The 26,098-nt window shown below is 39.8% G+C and overlaps 1 pseudogene; it reads right to left on the minus strand.

The window, feature by feature from the left end:
• On the minus strand, window positions 1-26,098 carry LOC132402995 (extracellular calcium-sensing receptor-like; annotated as a pseudogene).

Here is a 26,098-nt window from a genome sequence, read left to right on the forward strand (position 1 = left end):
TTACAGAGACGTCCCTATCGCCATTATTTGTTTCTTTGTATTAATGAGTGGTTGCAGTAAGTTAATGTAACATTTCGGTCCAAAAATACAGACGAGCAGACCGAAGCTTGATGCCCAAATAGCGAACACTTCTACAGCCACAGTGTACTTTCCTGGAGAGCTCACATAAGCTGGAATAAAAGTTATCCAAACAGCGCAAAAGATCAGCATGCTGTAAGTGATATACTTGGCATCATTGAAACTGTCTGGGAGATTCCGAGCCAGGAATGCAAGCACTAAACACACAACGGATAATAGCGCAATATAGGCTGATACTAAATAAAAGGCGATTAAAGAGCCCACATCACATTCCAAAATAATGATATCTCTGTAATGACTCATGTTTTTCAGGGGGTAGGGAGGATAAACAGTTACCCATCCAACACAAAGCAAGACTTGTAAAAAAGTAAGAGCGAAGACGCCCAGCCGTTGCTGCGCGTGTCCGAACCAGTTCATCACGCTGCTATTGGGAAGCGTTGCTTTAAAGGCAACTAAAACAAGGATGATTTTCCCCAAAATGCGGGATAAGCAAAGAACAAAGGCAATTCCAAAGGCTGCGTGGCGCAACATACAAGAAAAGTGGGATGGTTTTCCAATGAAGGAGAGAGAGCAAATGAAGCAAATCAGGAGGGCGAACAGTAGCAGGAAGCTGAGTTCGGAGTTGTTGGCTTTGACGATAGGTGTTTCTCGATACCAGTAGAAAACTGCCGCGGTGGCCAAGTTAAAACACACTCCCACCACTACAAGCGTCAATAATATATACCCCACAATATCTCGAAATGAAAGGAACTCAATCTTCTTGAGAACCCACTGGGTTTTGCTTGATTGGACCAGTATTCCGAGGGACATTTGATGCAATCCGTGGAGTCTGGAAAATTTTCATTTAATATGAAAATGCAATCTCGGCAAGTTATATTTGTTGGATAATTGTTCAAAAGACATGAAACAATTATCTAAAAATAAATCAGAAAATCTTAGTAATCCCTTAGTTTTCCAAGCTGAATAAGCTTGATCTATAATGGAAGGGTGAAAAAAACAATTAGATACAATAGGACTATTTAAAACGAATTGAGTCAACCCAAAAAATCTCCGAAATTGAAACCATATACACAATGTATGTTTAACTATCGGGTTGTCAATTCGTTTCGGCAATTTAGAAAGAGCAAAAGGGAGAGAAGTCCCTAAAATAGAACCCAAAGCATAAGCTGATACCGATTTAGTTTCTAAACTCACCCAACAAGGGCCAAAAGATCCACCCCCATCTTTCAACCAACATAACAAATATCTAATATTAACTGCCCAATAGTAAAATCTGAAATTAGGCAATGCTAACCCGCCTTCCTTTTTTGTCTTCTGTAAATATGTTTTACCTAACCTGGGATTTTTATACTGCCATATATATGAAGAAATTTTAGAGTCAACATTAGTAACAAAAGATTTCGGGATAAAAATTGGTATCGCTTGAAAAATATATAAAAACTTAGGTAAAATAACCATCTTAATAGCATTAATCCTACCTATTAGGGATAGAGACAAAGGTGACCACTTAGTAAACAAACCTTTAATCTGATCAATTAAGGGTAAAAAATTAAATCTAAACAAATCTTTATGGTTTTTTGTGATTTTGATCCCTAAATAAGTAAAAGAGTCATTAACTAATTTAAAGGGTAAATTTCCATAAATTGGGACCCGTTTATTCAATGGAAACAATTCACTTTTATTAAGATTTAACTTATACCCAGAAAACTCACTAAATTGAGCCAATAATGATAAAACTGCTGGAATGGATTTCTCCGGGTTAGAAATGAATAATAATAAATCATCTGCATACAAAGATAACTTATGAATATCTGTCCCACGATTAATACCCAAAATATCCTGTGATTGTCTGATGGCAATTGCTAAAGGTTCTAAGGCAATGTTAAATAGTAATGGACTAAGAGGACATCCCTGTCTAGTGCCCCGAAATAGGCGAAAAAAGGGAGATCTTTGATTATTGGTAACCACTGAGGCTACTGGAGTATGAGTATTTTTAGATATTTACAGATTATACATTTTTTAAGTTCTGTACTCTCTACGTTTCCAAATTTTGTGCCTTCAGATACTATGGAGAGTTTATTTGAATTAGACCCTTTTCAAAAAAGGGCTTATTTCGAAACTTTATAATATAATTATGAAGATACGTTCAGAGCCTCTTTATAAGACTAAACAGGATTGGGAAAGAGAGCTTAGTTTTAGTATTTATAGTGAGAATTGGGATAGAATTCTTCAATTAGTTAATACATCATCGTTATGTGCCACACATTCACTAATACAATTTAAGGTCGTACATAAGGCCCATATGTCCAAGGATAAATTAGCTCATTTTAACTATCATATAAGTCCTATTTGTGATAGATGTCATTCTGAAATTGCGTCTTTAACTCACATGTTTTGGTCGTGTTCATTTTTGGAGAAATATTGGAAAGATATTTTTGATATTATTTCTGCGGTTTTGAATATTGATTTACAACCTCATCCTATTACCGCAATTTTTGGTTTACCAATGTTAGATTCACTGCATTTATCTTCTTCAGCCCGTCGAATGATTGCATTTCTAACTCTGATGGCTAGAAGATCTATATTGTTGAATTGGAAAGAAATTGATCCTCCCACTGTATTTAATTGGTTCTCTCAAACTATGTTATGTTTAAATTTAGAAAGAATTAGAAGTGGTACTTTTGAGACTTCTATTAAATTTGAAAAGTTATGGAGACCATTTATTCAACATTTTCATATGATGTAATATGACCCTGTGCCAAGTTCATTTGATTTCCCAGTTTTCAGCTTATGTATTTTGAGAGGACCGGAAGTGACGGCATTGATGAATACTTATTTTTGTGAGATATTATAAACAGCCCGTTTTTTTTTCTTCTTTTTTGTTTTTTTTTTCTTTTATATTACTTATTAGTTATAGTTATTGGATTAGATTAGCTAGTTCTGCATTATATATTTTTTCTTTTTTTCTTTTTTCTGTTTTTTTTATATTATACATTATGAAATATTTAGATTTACTATGTCCATACATATATCTTATGGCTTATGTCTTGGAAAACTCATTTATATTGTAACTATTATGTATGTTTTTTTTTCATATGTAATGGAATGTGTATGTTGGTAATTTCTTTATCAATATATCATCTGTATTCTGTCCATATTACTAATATTAATAAAAAGATTTAGAAAAAAAAGAAAATGCGCCTGAACACAGAAATGCGGAATTGAGAGATTTCGCTGCCAATATCTGCACTTACCAGTGCTGTTGTTGTTCTCACCATCAGCTCAGTCTGTACAGCCAAAGCAACACATCGGCTGCCCTTTCCGGCTGACTTTCCTAGTTCCTGGAAGGCAGCGTTCTGAGCAAATTGCTCGAGGGATCTGAAGGAACAGAAAATAACTTGTTGGTTACCATTGGAACTGTAAATGTGGCCATTCAGTTTACAGAAGAGCTGACACAAACATCATGAATTGGAGATTAAGAAATAAAATAATATTAAATGTCTCGTGAACATGGAACTGAAGTAAATTAGAGCAGCATTAAACCGGACGGGTGTGAAGCCAGAAACGGGGTTGGCTAAAATTTCTCCATGGCGATAAATTAGCCAAAAGGCGTTTTCTTCGATAACAAAGAGGACGAATTCAATACTTCGTTACCTGGAATGTTCCGCTTGGTATATGTGCATAGTGAAGGTAAATAGTCACAGATGAATTACATCCCAAGGAACCACAAGCATATTATATGAGCAAACTGTAAACTGCAGTCTCATTCTGTGCATTGGTTTATACCTAACGGGGGAATCACTCAGGAGCATGAGCAGCTTACCATTTGGACATCCAGGGAAGAAATTACAACCAAGAAGCAGGAAACCGTTAACTGTGGATTCGGGAGGTTATGGAAAGGATCCCATTTCAGAGACCCTTGCGGCCTTTCCATACGAAATCAAGCATACCCTCTTCGCATATTTTTGCTTGAATGACCGGCAAGAGTAAAGCCGCACCAGACTGGTCTGCTTTTGTGGCTCAGACTTAAACGGTGAGCGTGGAGAGACGAGGTGAACAGTAGTGTTAAGAGATCCACTACTTTGATAAAAAGGCAAGAGCTCCTGAGGACAAGATTGCGATTTCAGGATGGTATGCTGCTTTCTAGGTACCAGAATCAGAGGGATATCAGGACGAGTCTGCGGAATTCGTAAGTTGAGGAGTGAGGAGATAGAGGTCGTGGTCGACGTCGTTAGTAACAATATGTTCCGTCGGATCCTATGGGAGCCCAGTGCAAAAATTACAGCGGCCCGATGATACATATTTAAAAGTCCGTTAGTCAGGAGTGACGTCCAGGAGGACTGGTGGATATGTACTGCTTCCTTGTTTAAGAAATTAAATGATCCATAAAAAATTGCAGGCCGATGTGCATGATAGGACATAAAAGCTATTTTGTTTGGATAGTCAGGGTCTGATTAGGAATAGTGAACATGACTTTGTTCTTAGGAAGTTGTGTCTATCCGATCTTATACACTTTCATGACTTGTAAAACTGCTTTGATAGGCTCGCACGTGGTAGGTTGTTCAAAGAGATTGACATTTTTGCCATTAAAGATTGAGTACTAAAGTGCAGTAGGTAATGGATTCGCGTCAGAAGCTTAACAGTGATATAAGACTGTTGCCTCTCTGACTGGAGGTCGGTGACAAATGGCATGCCGCATGGATTGGTGCTGTGCTCCATATTGCTTGTAGTCTCTATAACTATATGTACGAAAATGCAGCAAACTTGATCTGCAAATTTTCAGATGACCGAAGATGTTAAGATGTGCTGAACAGTAAAATGGAGATCATCAAAACTAGTTGCGTATTAGTACCAGCGGGATTAATGGACTGAATAATGGTAAATAGAATTTAATGTAGCTCAGTGCGAGGTTTCAGACTATAGAAGGTTAAGCCAAGGTAGAAGCTACACAGCGGGTGAAAGTACACAGAAGATTTGGAAATATAGATCCATGATTCATTTAAAGCGGCGTTGCATGTAGATAGGTTCGTAAAAGTGAAATTTTGACACGTTTCCCTTCATTAATGAATGTATCCAAGACAGGTGTTTGGAAGTTATATAGCAGTTCTATCGGACATTTGTGAGCTCTAATGTGGATTTTTGTTTGTGAATAGTTTCATCTGCATACAGGAAAAATATGAATAAGATTGGGAGATCCGAGTGAAAAATTACGTAGATGTTATCAGGAGTTGAAAACATGATTTATACGCAAAGATTGCAGAGTTTCCAACGTTAAATAGGTCACAGTCAGCAGGGGGAAAGGGGAAGAGTCAGGTTCTAGAGAGTATCCCTGTGGCTGTACACCTTGACAATTAGTACTCCTGTTTGCATACTGTTGGTGGGGGGAACAGCCTACCTGGGGGAAACAACAGCGGCCATGACCAGAGTCTGACCCTGTGGTTCCGAAGAGTAGGGAAAGGAAAAGGAAGGCATTAGTGATAGGGGACTCTATAGTTAGAAGGTCAGACAGGCACTGATGTGGAGGCAGAAATGGAAGTCGGATGATAGTTTGCCTCCCAGGTGCCAGGATCGGGAATATTGCAGATCGCCCCAAGATCTCCTGTATTGGGATGGAAAAAAGTCGTAGTAAATATTGGTACCAATGACATGAGTAGAACAAAGGAAGAGGTCCTGAAGAAAAGACTACAGCGAATTAGCAAGGAGTTGAGAAGTAGGACAACAAAGGTAGTAATGCCATGCAACAGTGAGAATAGGTATAGGGTGAGGTGGAGGATGAATGCGTGGATGAGGGATTGGAGCAGAGGCAGGATTTCAGATTTCTGGATCATTGAGACCTCCTTTGGGGCAGATTTGAGCTGTATAAAATGGAGGGTTTTCACTTGAATCGCAGCGGTACCAATATCTTGGTGGGGAGTTTTCCCAAACCGACTGACATACTGGTAAGATTCACTTGTCTATAATGTCCTGGTCTGTCTCTCCTAACTTTCTTGAATAAAGGGACAACATCCGCAAACCTCCAAACCTCCGGAACCTCTCCCGTCTCCAATGATGATGCAAAGTTCATCGCCGGATGCTCAGCATTCTCCTCCCCCGCCTCCCACAGTAGCCAGGGGTACATCACATCCGGTCCCGTGGACTTATCCAACTTGATGCTTTCCACAAGCTCCAACACAACCTCTTTCTTTACATCTACATGCACAAGCTTTTCAGTCTGCTTAAGTCATCACTACGATCACCAGGATAATTTTCCATAATTAATATTAAAGTAAATTATTCATTATTTCCTCCGGTTCTATAAACAATTTCCCTCTGGCACATTTGCTAGGTCCTATTCTTTCACGTACTATCCTATGGCTCTTCAAATTCTTGCAGAATGCCTTGGGGTTTTCCTTAATTCTGTCAGCAAATGCCTTCTGATGGTTCTTTCTGGTTCTCCTATTTCCCTTCTTAAGCTCCTACATATTAACCTGATAAACCTCTGGATCTGTAACACTACCTCGTTCTCTGAACGTTTTGTAAGCTTTTTTCTATTCTTCCTAACTAGATTTATTACAGCCTTTGTACACCACGGCTCCTGTACCCTGCCATAAATTCTGTGTATAATTGGAATGGACTTATGCAGAACTCTATACAAATATCCCCTGAACATTGGCACATTTCTTCCGTACCTTTCCCTGAGAATATCTTTTTCCAATTTCAGCTTCCAGTTTTATGCCTGATAACCATATAATTCCCCCGACTCCAGTTAAACGCTTTTCTAACTTGTCTGTTCATATCTATCTCTAATGCTATTATAATGGACATAGAGTTGTGATCACTATCTCCAAAATGTTCTCCCACTGAGAGATCTGACACCTGACTAGGTTCATTTCCCAATGCAAATTAAGTACAGCCTCTCCCCTTGTAGGTTTATCTACATATTATGTCACGAAACCTTCCTGGGCACACCTAACACCACCACTTTTGAACGCCTTCCTCTAGGAAATTTTATTATTACACCTTTCCAGGATCTGTTCCCCTATCTGCACCTCGATATCTCTGTTATTAGCGGGTGGTCTATAAAACACCCTGTAAATGTGTTGACACCCTCCTGTTCCTAACCACCTATAGAGACTCCGCATACAATCCCTCCATGGCGTCCACCTTTAATGCAGCCGTGACACTGTCTCTGATCAACAGTGCTTCGCCCCTACCTCTTTTGCCTCCTTCCCTGCCATTTTTGAAAAATCTAAACCCTGGCATTTGAAGTAAAAAATCAGGTCCCTGAGCCACCTCTGTAATGACCACCACATTTTAGCTCCAGGTACTCTATTCTCATCTCCTTCGTTCACAATACTGCTTACGTTAAAATAGACGCACCTCAAACCTTCGGTCTGAGCGCGTCCCTTCACTATCACCTGCCTATTCTGCCACTCCCATTGTCTGGAAGCTTTCTCTATTTCTCAGCTAACCTCCTCTTCCGCAGTCTCTTCAGCTCGGCTCCCAACCTCTAACAATTCGAGTTTAAACTCTCCTCAGTAGAATTATCAAACCTCCCCGAAGGGATTTCATCTCCCTGGGATTCAGGAGCAACTCGTCCTTTTTGTACAGGCCACGACCGCCCCAAAAGAGGTCTCAATGATCCAGAAATCTGATATCCCTGCACCCTGTTCCAATCCCTCACCCTGTTCCAATCTCCACCACCTCGTTCTATTTCTATACTCATTGATCGAGGCATAGGCATTGTACCGGAGATTTTTAACTTTGCAGTCGTTCATCTCGACTTACTTATTAACCCCCCCCCCGTAGTCTTTTTTCAGGACTTCTTCCCTTTTCCTACCTATACATTGAAACCAATATGTACCACGACCTGAGGCTGTTCTTCCTCCCACGGCAGGATATCTTGGATGCGATCTGAAATATTCCGGACGCTGGCACCTGGGAGAAAAACTACCATCCGAGTTCTGTCCTGCATCCAGAGACTCGCCTGTTTAACCCCTAACTATTGAGTCCCCTATGACTAATGCCTTCCTCTTTCTTTCCCTATCCTTCTGAGCCACAGTGGCGAACTCTGTGCCTGAGGCACGGCCACTGTTGCTTCGCCCAGGTAGACCCGTTCCTTTAGAATAGCTGTCTGATTCGACCTTATACATTTCCAATAATATGACCTCCAGCACCCTGGGGGCAGTGAATCCCGGAAACACACGAACAACTCAGAAAACAAATCTCTGCACTCCTGAGTTTAAATTGATGAACGTTTCATTTTGTGATTTCCCCCTTGTTCGCTACACTACAACTACACTACTTAATGGATCTCAACATCTAACACTGGATGACCATCGGTGACTAAGCTAATCTCTCGTTCTTCTAAACTATTAAGGAATGAGAACATATTATGGATGCTGCACTTTACATTGCATCTATCTAGTGTACTATCAACAATACCTTTTCCACAATGACCCATACCCGACGCATGCAGCTATTTCCATTTTGACATTCCAATAGGAAGGTAAAAGAAGAGCCATACCTTATTTCCCGTCGTACCCCACATGATATCTCTGACATGAATCAATACTTCTCGCCCTGGCGGAGCGGAGGCGTCGTAATATCCGACGTTTACAGTGTCAACGCTTCCCCTGGAATTCGTTTGCAAGTTTACTAATTCGTATCTTGGCACCGGGTCTCCATTTTCATCAAAATATACGATTTCTCCCGTCTTCTCGGTGAAATTTACGGCGCGTAGGTAGCGCAGCAACTGGGGTTGTGGTCGAAAGGAAACTATTATTTACCTGGTCGTGGATTCGGCATACATAAGTTCAGACATTATATTTTGTCGTCAAAAAACAGCAAATGTTTGAAACGTGCAACATTGTACATACCACCTACAGAAGAGCTGTATATTTTGTAATGCCGAGCCTCGAATCCGGAGTTAAAAAAAAAATCTGTTATTAAAATAGTGCTGGTGGTACTCACTGAGAAAGGCTGCAGTTGCGGCTGTAATTCTATCGAGTGTCTATTTTACTCCAAAGAAGGTACCTTACCTAATGGGTTCTTCCAGCAATTTATTATTTCGGCACTTAGACGTGTCACATGAACAGCGTACGTATATCTAGCGCTGGTAAGCGATGCTTAAGTAATAACATAGTGCCCGTTGATTCCTATGTATGACTTCAGAATAAGAAGCTATACAGAATCAACATGTTCTATTTGACCGTGCGCCACTGCAAAAGCGCATGAGTATAACTTTGTACCATGTACAATCTCTCAGATGTTGCTGCCACATCACTGCCTTGTACGGAGTAATAAAATACGTACGGAGCTGCTTCCCATAAAACAAGAGTTTTACCAGTGACCTTGCCAACGTTCATTTTTCCTTCAATATTCTTTATAAACGATACAAGCGTGAAACACACTGTCATGACGGAAGCGTAGCAGAGCTTTGACCAGCGGTAAATATGGACATCTGAAGTTCTGGGAGAAGGGTATATCAATCTGTTCCACCGCATGGGGATAAAATGCTGGAGCAGATCGAGGCAGCGCAATAGAGCTTTGCCCAACGGACAAACGGATTTTGGAGTTAATTGGCAAGATATAAACAAAGGAAGGCCGAAGCAAATCGTCTAAGTGGAAATATTAATGTTTTAACTCCTCGGGGCTTCAGCGAAGAAAGGCCTCACTCGGAAACGGAAAAGGAAAGGAGTAATCAAGTTTTTAATCATTTCCTCCTTTATAACTGCACAGCTGGAACAGTCGGGATGACAAGCGGCATAGTGCCATGGTCTTGCTGGATGTGAGAAATCAGAAAGACCTTCAGTGCCGCTGACCTGAATTAATACGGAAACTCTATCCAGCTGCAGCTTGTAGCAGTGTTGAAGATTAACAAGCATGATGCTGCTGGCTTCAGAGTATCATGGCTGAAATATTATAGCTGGCAGATTAATGTCCAAGAATCCACATTGTATTGGAAGGATTGGAAGGAATGCAGGACGGTGATGCTGTTCTTTTGGTAAAATAAAATCAATAGAGAGAGGTGGAAGGTTTTCAATCAGTATAGATAGAGCTAAGGAAGTTAGGGCAAAAAGACTCTCACGGGACTTGCAATCGGACCCCCCAATCACTAGTAATGATGTGTGAGACAAATTACAACAGGTGATAGAAAATGCATGCTAAAAAGTGCAATGTTACAGTAATCATGGAAAATTTCAATATGAAGGGAGACTGGAAATATCAAGATGGTTTTGGATTAAATGGTGCGGGGTGTGGCTTTCTAGTGTTCCTAGGAGATGACTTTTTGGAGCAGGTGGATGAGCCCAAAAGAGGATCAGCTATTGGTGTTTTGGCTATTGTGCAATTAACCACAATTATATCATTTTTAGTAAATCTAGACAAATTGACTTTTGTTGGAATTGTTTCAGAACAGTGGAAAATTGCAAATGCCGTTCTAACATTCACGATGAGAGGGACGCAAGGTAGAAGGAAGGAAACTATGGGCATGTTAGTCTGATCTCACCGGCTGGCCATCTGCTAGAATCGCTTTTTAAAAATTAGGTCTCAGGAGACTTGGAGGCTATTAATTACATAGACAAGTGTCAGCTGGTTTTCTTAAGGGAAAAGCTTGCCCGACAGAACAGTTAGAACTCTTTGAAGAAAAATCAAGTAGGATAGATAAAGGAAAAACTGTTGATGCTGTGCATTCGAATATGCAGGTGGCATTTAAATAAGTGTCACACGTTAGGGTTAATAAATTATGAGCCCAGTGTATTACTGGAACGATTCTGGCATGGATATAGCAACCGTTGTTTAGCAGGAAGAAATTACTGAGAATAAAGGCAATCCTTACTCGCTGCCGGGAACTAGGAATGTTGCAGAAGGTACTGTGCTGATTTTTTTCGTTTTAATAGCTGTATGATTTCAATGATGGAATTGAAGACTTTATTGAAAATGTTGTCGATGTGAAGATAACTGGAGGGCAAGATAGTTTGGAGGAAATAGTGAGGCTACAACAGCACTTAGACAGATTTGGAGAATCGGCAGAGAATCAGCATGTAGCTTACTTAACCTGTCGTGAAGTGTGTGACCATACAGTTTGGTGCAATGAATCAAACGTTTGACTAATTTAAAAATGCAACGAAAATACAAAAATACTGGGACGTAAAGGGGTTTGTTAGTACTTGTGCAGGATTCCCCAATGATTAATTTGCAGGTTGAGTATTTGGCGTGGTAGGCAAATGCAATGTCATTAATTATTTTCAGAGGACTGGAATATAAAAGCAAGGGTGTAATTTTAAAACTTTATGAATCCATACTGAAGCCTCATTTGGTGTTTTGTGAGCAGATTTGGGCTCTTAATCCTACAAATCAGGCACTGAAACTGGTGAAGGTTCAAAGAATATATAAGAAGGTGTTTCCAGTAATGAATAGCTTGTCATATGAAGAACATGTTTGGCTCTTCGGGTAGAAATCAGAACAATTATATTATATATACACCTGTATGTAAAATACAGGCATACAGGCAATATGTAGGACACAGGAGACTGTCCTAAAGTCAGAAGGGTGAAGGGGTTAAGGGGCCAGCATGCACTCTGTGTTTCCTCTGTGTTTCAGCATGCACGTGAGTTTCCTCTCACGTCAAGAGTCCGGGTATCTGGGATAGAGTCCTCAGCATTTTTAAATGGGAGGCTGAGCAGCCAGAAGCCGTGTTCCGTATAGTGAACGATAGTATGGATAGGATGGCCGACGAAGTTCTGAATATGATGCTCCATAATTTAGGTGCTACTTTCAAGGATAGTCTCAAAGGTTGTGATGTCATTGTTGCTGCCCGTGTCACTAAAAGTGAGGTAAGAGTTGAAAAGAGTATACAGCTCAATACCAGCCAAATAAGTTAGTGTAGGAGAGAGGGAATAATATTTTAGGATTATTGTTCTCTATTCCAGGGAAGTGGAACTTTACAGAAGGGATGGTTTGCACCGAGACAGGAGCGGGAACAAATATTTTTAGCGGGAAGTTTGTGAATGCTACCCGATGGTGGTTAAACAGGAGTTGCAGAATTCCAAATGACAAATGTTGGTTACAACGCAGACTAATTCAGGAATGCAAACTGTTGAGCACGCTGTGGCATAATTGCAAAAGGATGAATGCAGGACTGAAGGGGCTATCCCTGACTGCAGACAGTATACAGAATAAGGCAGATGTATTTGCAGCATAATTGCAGATTGAGAGGTGTGATATTTTAGGCAGGACTGATTTATATCAAAACGATTATTGCTGGAAGCGTAATGTCCGATGATATACATCGTATCGAATGGATAGTCAAAAAAAATAGAGCGCACAGTTTCTCTGTTGGGAAAACAAATCAAATCAAACTATTGGAAAGAGTTGACACTGGGTGGGATGGTGTGGAATTATTTTGGATGTAGCTATAGAACTGCACGAATAAAAAGACGCTGATTGGAGATGAATTGAAACCTCCAAACAGTAAGAAAGATATGGACTTCAAATTGCCACAGGAGATAGAAAATTCATGTTAGAAATGCAACGCGATAACAGTCGTGGAGGACTTAATTATGCAGGTAGATTTGGAAAATCATCTTGATGCTGAATTAAAGGATGGAAAATATCTACAACATTCCTAGGACATGGCCTTCTAGAGCACATCGAGGCTGAGCCCACTAGAGGACCAATTATTCCAGATTGGGTGCCAGACAGTGAAACAGATTAGAGGCCGTCAAATAAAGTAACCCTATGGGGCAAGTGATCATAATATGCCCGAATTCACCCTAGCATTTGAGGCAGAGAAGCTAAGTCAGATGAATCCGTAATGCCGTGATGGAAAGCCAATTACAAAGGCATAAGAGAACGAGTTCTCCAGAATTGACTGGAAAGGAACACATGCACTGATGACGACAGAACAGCAACGGCTCTGTTTTCGGGAAGCAATTCAGAAGACTCAGGGCATATACAACGTAAACAGAAAGATGCATTCTAAAGACAAGACTACACACCAGTGCCTCACAAGAGAACACAAAGGCAACATAACATCAAATGAAAGGGCATGTAATAGAACAAATATGTTGGGAAAAAGGTACATTTTGCGGTTTTCAAATTACAACAGTAGGCAACTAAAAATAGAATAGGAAGGTATAGATGGAATAAGCTAGCCATTACTATTAAAGTGAATGCCAGCAGTTCCCTCAGATACATAAAGCGTTTTTGAGAGTCGAGAGTTCATATGGGAATACGTGCTGGAGATGTAGGGATGGAAGATAATGAAATGTTGGACGAACTGAATAGGTACTTTGTATAATTCTCGAATGTGCAGTTTGCTAAAAGTTACAGGTGTCAGGGGTCATGAAGTGTGTACAGTAGCTATTATAAGAGAGTGGGTTTTCTGGGTAATTGAACAGTCTGAAGGTGGCTACGTTACCTGTACCAAATTGTGTGCACCCCAGCTATCTGAAAGCGGTAACTGAGAAGAACGTGGAGGGATTAGTATTGATCTTTCAATCATCAATAAATATGGAATAGTTCCGAAAGACACGCATAATTGCAAATGTCACTACACATACCTTAGAAGAAGCAACAAACTACAGGTCAGAACTGAGCACATTTGAAGATGTTGGAGTCGATTATCAAGAATAATTTCTCAGGATGCTTGAAAGCACATGACAAAAGAGGCCATTTTCAATATATTTCCTCAAAGCAAAACCGTACTCTCTATAACTACCATAATTATTTCACGAAATATCAAGCCCAGTTGAGAAACAAGAATCGCTTGATTATTTGTCCTTGGATTTTCAGAAGGCCTTTGACAAGGTGTAGCTGATTGCCAGGATATAAAGAGTAAGGATAGATGGAATAATTTTTAGCTGTCTGCCAGTGACTAGTGGTGATCCAGCACTCCCTACTGGGACCGATCCTTTTACCTTATATATCAATGATTTTGATGATGGAATTGTCAGCTTGGATGCAACGTAATCAGACGATATGAAGATAGTTGGTGCGGGGGAGGGGGGTCTGGCAATTTTGAGGAAGTAGAGAGATGACCGAAGGATTAAGACAGATTAGGAGAATGCTGAATGAAATGATAGATGCAATACACTGATGGGAAGTGCATGTTCATGCACTTTTGTGAATGAATTGAAAGGTGTGATTATTTTCTACCTGGTCAAAAAATAATGTAACACTGAGACGCAAGGGAAGCTGGGAGTCCAATGCAGGAACGACTAAATGTTAACTTACCATTTAAGTTTGTGGTGAGGAAAGAAAATACAGTGTTAGCATTTACATTAAGATGATTAGAATCTAAAATTAAGGATGTAATTTCGAGATTTAAAAGCACTGATAACCACTTGGATTATTGTGACTCTGTGGAGGCGTAGTATGGCACATGAAGAACTTTTGATGGGTCTGGCAATGCATCCACTAGAATTCAAATGAATGTGGTTACCGCTTTGAAGCCTATCGAATGATGAGAAACCTTGATAGCTTGGATGTGCAGAGGACGATTCCCTTGAGGGATACTGTAAAACCAGAAGACACTGCTTAAGAATAGATGGGCGCCCTATTAAAAAAAGGAGAGAGGATGAATATCTTTAGTCACAGTGTGGTGAATCTGTGGTAATCGGTGCTGCAGCCAGGTGTCGAGGTCAAATGTTTTTTGCATATTTAAGGTAGAGTTTGAAAGACTCTTGGATTACCATGGTGGAATACGATGAGAAGTCAGGAGACTGGGCTGAAAAGAAAATTGGATCAGTCACAATTAAATGGTGTACTTGAGATGATCAGCCAAATGGTCTAATTCTACGCTTAGATCTTATGGTATTTTGGTCTGCTGGAGATTGCATGCCTGTACATTAGATGCTCCCCGCTTATTAAAAGATAAGAGTGCTAAACTTTCGTAACCATTTTCTGGAATAATATTCGATTGTCTCAAAGAGCATTATTTGCTAAGATACAGTGGCCCCAATTGTACACCCACAACTAAAAGCAAAACATAGTATATGTTTCAAAATTTACTTATCCTGAACGACATCCTCAGTGCCTTCTTGATTTACCTAAGTTTTCATACCTACGTACCTGCCATGGCTCGAATCTTGCAATATGTGCGCATGTGTCATTGCAAGGGTCCGTTTCCTTCTACACAGGTTAACAGATTGTTGAGTGCGTGAGCGATGGAGTAGACCGCAGTATACACGTGGTATGAACTTCCATCCATTATCGCCGGAAGGTAAGTATTCTCTATCCCTTCCATCTGCTCCTTCCCTGTGCATTGTTGAAATTGACCTGGAGAGTTCCTAGGTTTGTCCCGTTGTCTGTGGTAAAAGAGCAGGTGAATAAATTTTCCCAAAACTACTCAACAATTTTATTGCCAGGAAAGTTAGAAGGACGGACGTTAAGAAGAAAATCTCTGAGATCTGCTATCTCTGATCTTCGGGTAGACGGACCGATTGTTCCTGCAAGATAAATTACCCTTTCTTCGGGCTGGAGAAAATCTTCTGTCACCCATGCTTCACTTCCAATCCATTGTAAACCAGTTATGTTTTGACGTAGAATTTCATTCAATAAAATTCGCATGTCACCCACATGAGCAAATGCTACTACCACTTTAGTGGACGCTTGTGAAATCACTTGGACAATTTTGCGGATTTTCTCTGGCGGATCGGTCCTGTAAAATGACTCAGAGTAGGCAATACATGTTCCAAACATTTGTACATTTTTGACAAATTCTTGCATTCCGAAATTACCATAATCTGTGTTACTTCTAATAGTTCCAATCCAAGTCCAGCCAAATGTTCTCACCACTTCAGCAAGAATCTTGGACTGGTATTGGTCGCTGGAGATGGTTCTAAAAAAACGTTTGGTATTCTCTCTTATCGCTGAGACAGGAGCAGGTGGAGTTGTAACTGACCTGCAAAGAATAAGGTAAATAGATGAAAGCTAAGTCTTACTTTTGTATGTCCGTGCCTGATCGACGCGTGCCGTTTCTTTGTGAATGTTCTTACGTTTGTATATAACTATAAAATTGGGCATGCAATATTATCAATATAGCAGCATAACCTACAACGATGCATAATCTACCACTTTATCACTCTGTTAATAGAAATCTGGTCCGTCATATAAAAATTCTGATAGCTGATTTATAGGAAAGATCTGAAGTTTCTCAAGTGTGTGTACTCGATGCTAACTAGTATGGTGCCTGAATTCAAGAGGATGTGAGAAAGAGAGTTCCGCCAAACCGGGGCTTTTATCCATGCAGCGAAGAATATGACCTGAAAGAAATTTATGAGATTGAGATAAGGTTGAGTGTGAGTGTTTTTCTTACTCTCCCAGTGTGCAAATGTTTTCTACCAAAGTTCTACATTTTAGGTGAAGTCCGGGAAAGGAGATACGCTAATCATTTTTTTTATCACACCGAGTTCATTCCTTGAATTACATTGTCTGTGTTGGTGAGGGAGACAAATACGAAAGAGGTGTTCGAGTTTGAATGTACTGAGAAAAGAAATTGGCATTATGCAGAGAAAACAAGCTATTTAGTTCATCATTCAAATAATAGTTTAATTATTCCCGCACACGAAATGGGCCTACATTAATATTCATGGACTGAACTGTCAAATACTCTATGCACTATTTTTATAACAACATTTAACAGAAGATCATAATTTCGTATTGATGCTACGAAAGAGATGGTCCGGCAATGGTATAAATGCCGTGTAATATCTCACATATTACCAGAGGAATCCCGAAAGATCCAATTGTTCTTGCGGTTACGATAGAATTTGTAGATAAATCACAGCCAACGATGGCAGCAACGTTAGAGGAACTTCTACAATCGGGGTATTCAATTGATGTTTCTTCTCCATTTATCAATGTAAGTGCTGCTTGTGAAGCAATCGCGGAGGACGAGCAGTCATCGTTGATCTGATACCCGAGCGTGATAGCGCGGAGTAGATTCTCATTCTGGTTTATTTCCTCAATGGCAACAATCATTGTCTGTGCCAGTCGGAAGCTTGCATACACAAAATTGTGAGATAAATATAATATAAGAGGTATAAAGGTTTTTCAGATTTCTACTGCAATCGGGAAGTGACATTCAAAAATCTTAAGTTTTGAATCTTGAAACAATTAAGATATAACAGTTTTCTTGATGACGAGAAAAGTTGTTCAGAGCACTGACCTCGGCTCCGGATGGAAACTAATATTTGGCAATTTTAACAGCTGAGGCTACCAAACACGCTATTTTTGACAGTGAACAAAGTTCAATGGACTTCATTGGAGAGAGATCGAAAGGAATCATACTCCTAGCGGTACACAGCCCACCGCATGAATACGTGAATAATGAAGTCAAAGCAACACACTAAAAATGTTTGAAGAATTCAGTATGTCAGGCTGTGTCTATGGAGTGCCACGTACCCCGTGACCGGGTTCCCAAGCCAGCAGAAATGCAATACACGTTCGAGTCTGCATATTACTGTAACTAATAGTGTTTACTTGTAAACTGAGAAATACTGTACTATACATGCAAATATATGAAACAGGTTGACAATGATATATGCAGAAGTGTGGAAATAGAAATCAAAACGAAGGTCTTTCAAAGTCTAGGGGTAAATGGATCGTTTTACGAAGGTGTTCAGTGTTCACTTCAGTTTAGGTCGAGCTAGTCCTGGTGTAACGTTGAAGAGAGAGAGAGAGAGAGAGAGAGAGAGAGAGAGAGAGAGAGAGAGAGAGAGAGAGAGAGAGAGAGAGAGAGAGAGAGAGAGAGAGAGAGAGAGAGAGAGAGAGAGAGAGAGAGAAATGATGCAGTTGCCGTCGAACTTACCGTTGTCTTCCTGTTGCAGTCACCGACTGTGACCATACTACGTACGATCGTTCTTCAGTGGTGGACCTGTCACGCAGGCTACGGTGGACACACAAACCAGACCCCACCGGTCGTACATTTCACATACTGTGAGCTACAGACCGATTCCGAGATTCGATCCTCTAAACCCCTACCTTCACGTTGGTAGACAACGCTCTTTCTGTGACCCGTGGTGTGTCTGCTTGAGTCTTCGCAGACCTGCTATTTATCTCCTTGGCGCCAAGGACACTTTTGCCTGCCTGTTAGATTCTTGCAGAGACAGCAAGGCGGGACCGGCCTGATGGACGGCCGGTACCCTGCGGAGGGGATTATCATGTAGCACATCACAGAAGCGTATACAAATACTAATCTCTATTTCATTTTTAAGCTTAACATTCAGTCAACCTACAATTATATTGTTTTTATCTTTCACAAGCATTGTCACAAAAAAAAAAGAAAATCAACGTCCTGCAAAACCAGATACTGTGATTCAATGGTGGCATTTGGTGAATCATGACCCCTTTTCCACCTCGACAAAGAACACAACTGTCACGTGATCAGTGTGCTTACCAGCTCGGGTAAGGCCTTCATGGACTTCCTACGCAGCTGTTAGCTTATCATCAATGTTTTCCAGATTAAGCCCATTTGTTAAACTTCCAAAACAACTTATTAATTTTAAGCAAGTCATTAATTTTATTTTCAGGATCTTTCATTCTATTAGCTTCCATAATAGCGCCAGCAGATCGTCTCTTTAAATCACAAACTTGAACAGCATCACTAAGTTGTTAATCTTTAAATTCCAAAACAAACTGTAACAATTCAGCCGGCAACTTTTTATCAAACCACTTACCTTTCAACAAAGTCAATAGTCCTGAAAGCAGTCCGAATTAAAATCTACCTTATTCAAAAGTCCAATAACACTTTTCTCAATATCTTCACTAAAATTCACCTCACCATTTTTTATCTCATCACTAACATTTAGAACACTTTCTAACAGAAGTGATTGAGAAAGCTCACCACTGGCACCAGGGTTAACCCCTTACGCACTGAACAAAGTCCATCTGACACAAATGACCGCATTCCTTCTTAACCAAGTCAGATATCTCAGAACTCTCCTTTTTTGTAATTTATTACTTTTTATTGAAGTTCAGCATCAAACAAACATTTCCATAAGATGTATTTCTAACATTGTACATATATATCATATAATATTATATGTCACAAATATCTACATATATTTATCTGAGTTATACACTGGAAAAATAACTATGTACAAGCAGATAGTGATCTTTTTTCATACAACTTATTCATTGAGTTGTGAGAATAAAATCAGGCTTATGAGGCTTTATTTAGTTAAACCAGATTTCCCAGTATGAACCAAATTGCTCCAGCCTGTGAATAACAGATGCTGTTATCTTCTCCATTTTGTAAATGTCCATTGTAATTTCCGTCCATGAATTTAAAGTTGGGCTCTACTGTGATATCCATTTCCTACAAAGAGTCATTTTACCAGCCACCAAAAGTACATTCATTAAATATTTATATCTTTTCAACGATTCCTGAGGTACAAATCCAAAATAGATTGTCTTAATCTCTAAGTGTATTTCACATTTAAAAATGTCTTATAGGGCATTGTGAATCCACCTCCAATAGTCTTTGATAACAGGGTAGTTCCAAAAAATATGATAATGATTTGCATTTTGATTTCCACAATTTCTCTAGCAAACAGGGTTACTATCATAATGGGATTTCTGAGAGGGTGTAATAAAATAGCTTATAAAATTTTTCCATCCAAGCCCCCTACATTTCTGTAAGCTGGTACACTTCCATTGGTACCTCCATATTATTGTCCATTCTTCCTCAGATATAATTATCCCTCCTTCCTTCTCCCATTTTGTTTTAATGTATGAAGCCGAATGTGTTTTAAGATTTCACAAACCATTGTACATGCTTGCAATGATTCTAATACCGTTAACTGAATTATATGTTTTTCAAAATAGCTCTATCAAGCATGTACTTGCCTTGGTTACATTTTTAAGCATCTTATTAACATATTGTCACATTGTAAAGAACGATAAAAATCTTGCTTTTCTAATAATTGCTCCTCTTCAAGCATTTCAAAACTGAACAGTGTCCTTCCTTTCATTATGTTGCTAAAACTGTTATTCCTTTAACTGTCCAGTCCTTAAATCTAGCATCCAATTTATTTGGTGTAAACTACGAGTCATATGCACACAATTTAAGAATAGCAATATCATTCTCTAGGTTGTATTATTTTATAGTAGTTTTCCATATTCTACGTGTCAATTTCACCCATGGGTTATCAATAGTATGTATGCAACTTTGCAGGTTGTTATATGTCAAAATTGCTTGTATCGTGATAGAAGGTCCCCGCTCCTCAATGTTTTTCCACTGTGCGTCAAATGATGGGTTGCACCAACATATCACATTTCTCAACTGTGCTACAAAATAATAATCTCTAAGAGAAGGTAGGCCTCATCCCCCCTTTTCCTTTGCTAATTGCAAAGTTTTGAGACTAACTCTCGGCTCTTTACTCTGCCAAATATACCTTGATAACATTTTGTTCCATTCATTGAATTAATTTTGATTAATATCTATTGGTAGTGTCTGAAAGAGGTATAACAGTCTGGGCAGTATATTCATTTTAATAGACTCAATCCTTGAACTGAGACTGAAGAAAAAACAATCAGGTTCCATCTTGCCATATCTTCATTATTTTTTATATAAAGGCTGATAATTACATTCTGATAATTTTGCCAAACCTTTTGGCATTATGATGGCCAAATATTTGAAAGACTCTGTTTGCCATACCCAGGGATAGCTACTTTCAATTTCCCTTCGTGGGCTATAGTAATATGAAAGTAATTGGGTTTTATCTATGTTGACATTGTATCCAGATAATTGACCATATTGTTCAAAGGATTGCAACAATTTAGGTAAAGAGTATGTTGTTTGCCCACGATAGATCAAAATGTCATCCACGTAACAATCCAATGTATGCTCTCTCCCTTTAATAGTAATCCCCCTGATATCTTCATTTTGTCTCATGTATTGAAGTAATGGTTCCAGATATAATGCAAAGAGTTGCGGTGACCATGCACAACCCTGTCTCCTGCCCTTTTCTGGAATAAGACTATTTGGTAAATATCCATTGATCTTAATCCTAGCAGTAGGGTTGTCATATAATGTCTGTATAGTTTTAATAATTGTGTCTTGGAAAACAAATCTAGGGAAAACTCTGTAAATAAAATTCCAATTAATCGAATCAATTGCATTTTCAGCGTCCACGCTTATCACTATTGCTTCGATTTTATTTTTTGCAGATGATCGTTAACGGGAAGTGTCCTACTTATATTGTCTTGTGTTTGGCGTTGTCGTATGAACCTGCTTGATCGTTACGTATCAGTATGGGTAGAAACTCCTCTAATCGTTTGGCCATGATGGAGGTAAATGATCTACGAGCTACATTAAGAACGGATATTGTTCTAAAAGCCCCGCATTCCATTTTATCCTTGCCTTCTTTCGGTCTAGCTGAGATTATCGCTTCCTTCCAACTGGGTGGCATTTGTTCTTTTTTTAGAGCACAGTTCAGTGTGGGGAGTAAAACGGGAATTAACTCATTTTTAAATTCTTTGAACCGCTCTGTTGTGTAACAATCTGATCCTGGGGACGTGCTTAATTTAAGCCTACTAATTGCAGCTTTCAATTCAACCTCAGTTATGTCAGCAGTCATCGTTCTATTATTGTTATTTGCTTAAAGAGGGTAAACCTAGAGAATTCAAGAAGATGTCAATTTGGGTTATGCTTCCTCCTGGAACTTCGGAATATGGAGTTCTGTAAAACAGTTCAAAGGATTCTTGAAGTTCACTTAGTTTTTTTTTAACATTTTCGTTCCTGGGTCCTCAATTCTATGAATTGTATTTTCTGCTGTCTTTTTTTGCAGATTCCACGCCAGTATTTTCATAGACTTTGATCCACTTTCATAATGTGTCTGTTTCATGAACTACTTTTTTCCCCGATTTCCTGCGTAGACAAACTTTTAATTTAATTCCTGTTTTTAAAATTTCCCCTAATGTATCCTGTGCCAAATTCAATTGGTGTTTTTCCTCTAGTTCCTTCAGCCTATTTTATAATTCCACTAATGTTTTACTGATTATTTTTTTGTTATATGAAGATATCGCAATAATTTTCCCTCTTAAGACAACCTTTAGAATATCCCATAAAATGGGAGGTGAAACCTTTCCATTATCTTTAAATTCTATGTAGAGACCAGATTCTTTTATAATTTGTTCCTTAAAGTACGGTTCACAGAGTAGACTTGAATTTAGTTTCCAAATTGTATTCTTTGGTTATAGGTCAAAGTCAACAGATAAGTATACAGATCCATGGTCACTTACATCTATTGTCCCAATTCGACTGGTCTTTATTGCTTCTTTGTCTTTCCCAAATGTTATGAAACAGACTATTCTAGAATGTACAGAATCGGGAGCAGAATGATGAGTGTAATCCCTGCTGTCGGGGTAAAGGTCTCTCCATATATCAAATAAAACAACATCCTCAAAAAGTGTATTAACTTTCTTATGTCAGGATTTTGTTTCATAGGTTTTTCCATTGGAAGAGTCGAAGTTTGGTTGAAATTGTATATTTAAGTCTCCCCCGCATATCAGGAGACCTTCTGTTTCCGCTATCATAATATCAGTAATTTTCCGAAATAAACCAATATCACTTCCCGGGGGTACAGTTATTCAATAGAATAACGGTATTTCCGTCTATATTCCCCCCACACCAGAATATATCTGCTGTCTTTATCTCCCATTTCGAATACTTTCTTTCAAAATTCAGATAAGAAGAGCAACTCCTCTCCTATGTCCTGATTTATATGAGGAGAAAAACAAATTAGTGAAGCCCATTCTCTTTACTTTTTATATGCTCATTATCACTTAAATGAGTTTTCTGTAAATATACTGCATGGGTTTGTTCTTTTTTTCATTTTGATAAAACTATTACGTTTGATTGGATTTAATAGCCCATTGACATTAAAATAAATGAATTTTACTTTGTCTTTAGCCATCTGTATTTGTCTATCAACGTAACATTAAAATTAGCAGAATAAAACTTTATCGATCTATTCCCTGAACAAATAAGAAACAAGAAACGCAAATATTAACAAAAATGGCAGCGACTGTGTGATTCCAAGGCTGAGGTCTCTGGTAGTTGACGCTGTGCTGAATTAGAGGGAACGTCTAGCTGTGGGGGAATAACACCTCCCACTTCTGAATTGAGAGTCCCCATTACAGTATTCGTAATAGTCAGTGAACAAATCCATTACGCAGAAAATATTTCCCTGTTTACTCCTCCTATGTATATATATACGCGTCTGTGTGTGTGTGTGTGTGTGTGTGTGTGTGTATTCTCATGTTGGTGGGGAAAATGTAGTAAGTGAGCGAATAAATAATAACAACTAAGTAATATAAAATCCACATTATAATAAGTATTTCTCGATATAGATATATCACCGTCTACTTTTGCTTCCGTTTAGCTTCTCAACTTTTTTAAAGTTACCAAACCTTTTGGTTCTTTTGGAGGCGGTGAGGTCTGTCGTAGGATAACTGCCAGTCTCTTGTTGATATACTTCCCTTGGTCTCCTCCCGTCACCTGCCTTCTGGATTCTCGCACTATTTCCTAAACAGAGTGGGATAATTCCTCTGCCCCGTTTTCCCTCGGTTTCATCATGCTGACGGGCAACCCTCTGGCCTTCATGTCTGTAGTCGCCTCTTTCACTGGCTGATACAGTAGTTCCCATTTTTAAAACACTAGAAGTTTAGCAGGGTACGGATTTAGAAATCTAATTATTTCTTGTTTTATTATTCGCTTTACTTCAGAACATTGTTTATGTTTCTGCAGCACCTGGGAGAGGGGGGTGGTAACCTTGGTTGAAGTATATTAATCCATCGTCTAAAAACACCTTCTTCTTAACCTAGATCCTTCGTAGAAACTCCGCGTTGGTACTGTATCGCAGGTATTTAATTATTATTGAGCGCGGCTTATCTGTTCTATTTCGGGTAGGCGTCGGGACGAGCGTACGATGTGCTCTTTCAATTTCCAGCTCCAGAGGGGAGAGAAGCTCCAGCGCGTCCCGCAGCAACTTTCTGATAAAACTGCGTCATAGACAAACCCTCCGCTCCTTTGAGAACGTGGTACATTCTGATTTTTTTCCGCCGAGATCTTTCCGCTAGGTCAAGCAGTTTACCTTCTTGCTGATTTAGTATTCTTATCGTCTTACTTAGCATCCGTTCCACGCTTTGAACTTGATCTTCCACCTTCTCAATTTTTTGCCAGCGCTATTTTTTGATGGACGTTGGCGAGCTCTGACTTAATATCATGTAGCTGCTGTTTTATATCTTTCTGAAACTCCCTTATCTCTTTCAAAATTTCGATCATATTTGCCGCTTCGCCTGAACGAGGCCCAGCGTCAGCCTCACTAGCACGCAGTCGGGTAGGAGAGCCGCTCGCTGCACTCCTCTCGGCCTCAGTCTCCACAGTGTCGCTTTTTTATTTTCATTCTTTTTCCCTATTATTGCCCCTTTTATCAGTTCAAATACTTTCGAAAAATACTATATTTGATGGGTTAACGGGGCTTAATACGCATTTTTCCGGTGGAGCTACTCACTTAAGCTGCCATTCTCGACGATGACGTCACCGGAATCCCCACCTCAGACCTTTCCTGAGACTCAACACAAGTTTTAGTACCCTGTGAATCCACAGGTACTTCAACAAACTGAGCACAGGCAATCGGGACATCTGCCTCTTCTAGGCTTTGAATACCAGTCCCAGTTTCAAATTTAAAGTTCCCCTGATCCTAACAGCTGCTCCCATCCGGAGTAATCACAACCTTGTCGGTTAAAACAACCTCGGCTGCTAACCCAGCAGACTCCCTCAAGGTACCGGCATCGTTTTCATCTCGGAATGCCCTTCCATTACGCACTTAAATTCCACATTTGCAAACAGCTCTTTCAAGCTATATAAAACATTAGTGTCAACACTGGACCTTCCAGCTGCCACATCTGTTTCTCATCTTTGCTCTGTTCCTAGACAAATTCTTTCCTTGACAAAGATAAATCTACCTCGTCAACCTCGGTCTTTCTATCGCTTAAATCCTGTTGGTACAGGGATGGTAATAAAGGGCTCGGATATATCACCGTTTGTCTCGGCAGCCTTTTTCGCCATGATTCTGCTTACTGCGCAGGCGGGGTTAACTTCAGAATCTATGAGCGGGTCCTCAGCCCTTACAGGTTACTCGTGAGCTGAACCCACATTCTCCCATTCCCCCCCAGCCAGGACATTCCCGAGAAAGACATCTACATCGGGTATTGGGAGTGCAGACCACACCCCTATCATGACTTCTCCGGATAATAAGTCAAATATCAAAAATATTTCATGCAACGATACGGCCTCGGTCCCTTTTCCAATCCCTTCTATCACATTCACGTTACCGTTCTCTGTCTCAACACTAAATTCCAACACCTTGCTTAGGATTAAGGACTGAAAAGCCCCAGTGTCTCTCCAGATTCTCATTAGAACTGGGGTTGACCCCTCTTTCACTGATACCAACCCTGGCGAAATAAACCTCTCGAGTCCTTCCTGAACTCGGCTTGACACCTCCTCCCTTAGAGGCATTTCAGCCGGCTTAATACAGGCAGTCGGGGCTGGCGCCTTTCCCTTTCCATCATTTCTTTTAGGAGCAAAAGACTTAGATGACTTGTGACCAGCTTTCCTACAATTATAATACGTAAAACTGGGGAACGTCCCTCCAGACTGCTTCTCATCCTCCTTCCACTTTCCGCTAGTCCCCGGCTTACTCTCTGACTTAGCCTGTGGGATCACTCTAACATCCCTACTAACCTTCTGGTGGCTCTTAATTGGAGAAAACTTTACCTTGTGGGTTAAGGCATACTCGTCTACTAACTTGGCAGTCACGGATAGAGTTTCTACCACTTTCTCGTCCAGGTATGTCCTTATACCCTCAGGGACGTCAGTTTTTAATTGCTCAATCAGCATCAACTGTTTTAGTTTGTCAAGATTCTCACTGGACCCTTTCGAGGCGCACCAACGTTCACAGTGCATTTGCATGTCACTGGTAAACTCCAAAAACGTGCGTTCCCACGGCTTCCTGAAATGCTGGAACAT

Source organism: Hypanus sabinus, chromosome 2 (genome assembly GCF_030144855.1).
Source record: "Hypanus sabinus isolate sHypSab1 chromosome 2, sHypSab1.hap1, whole genome shotgun sequence".
Classification (NCBI taxonomy): Eukaryota; Metazoa; Chordata; class Chondrichthyes; order Myliobatiformes; family Dasyatidae; genus Hypanus; species Hypanus sabinus.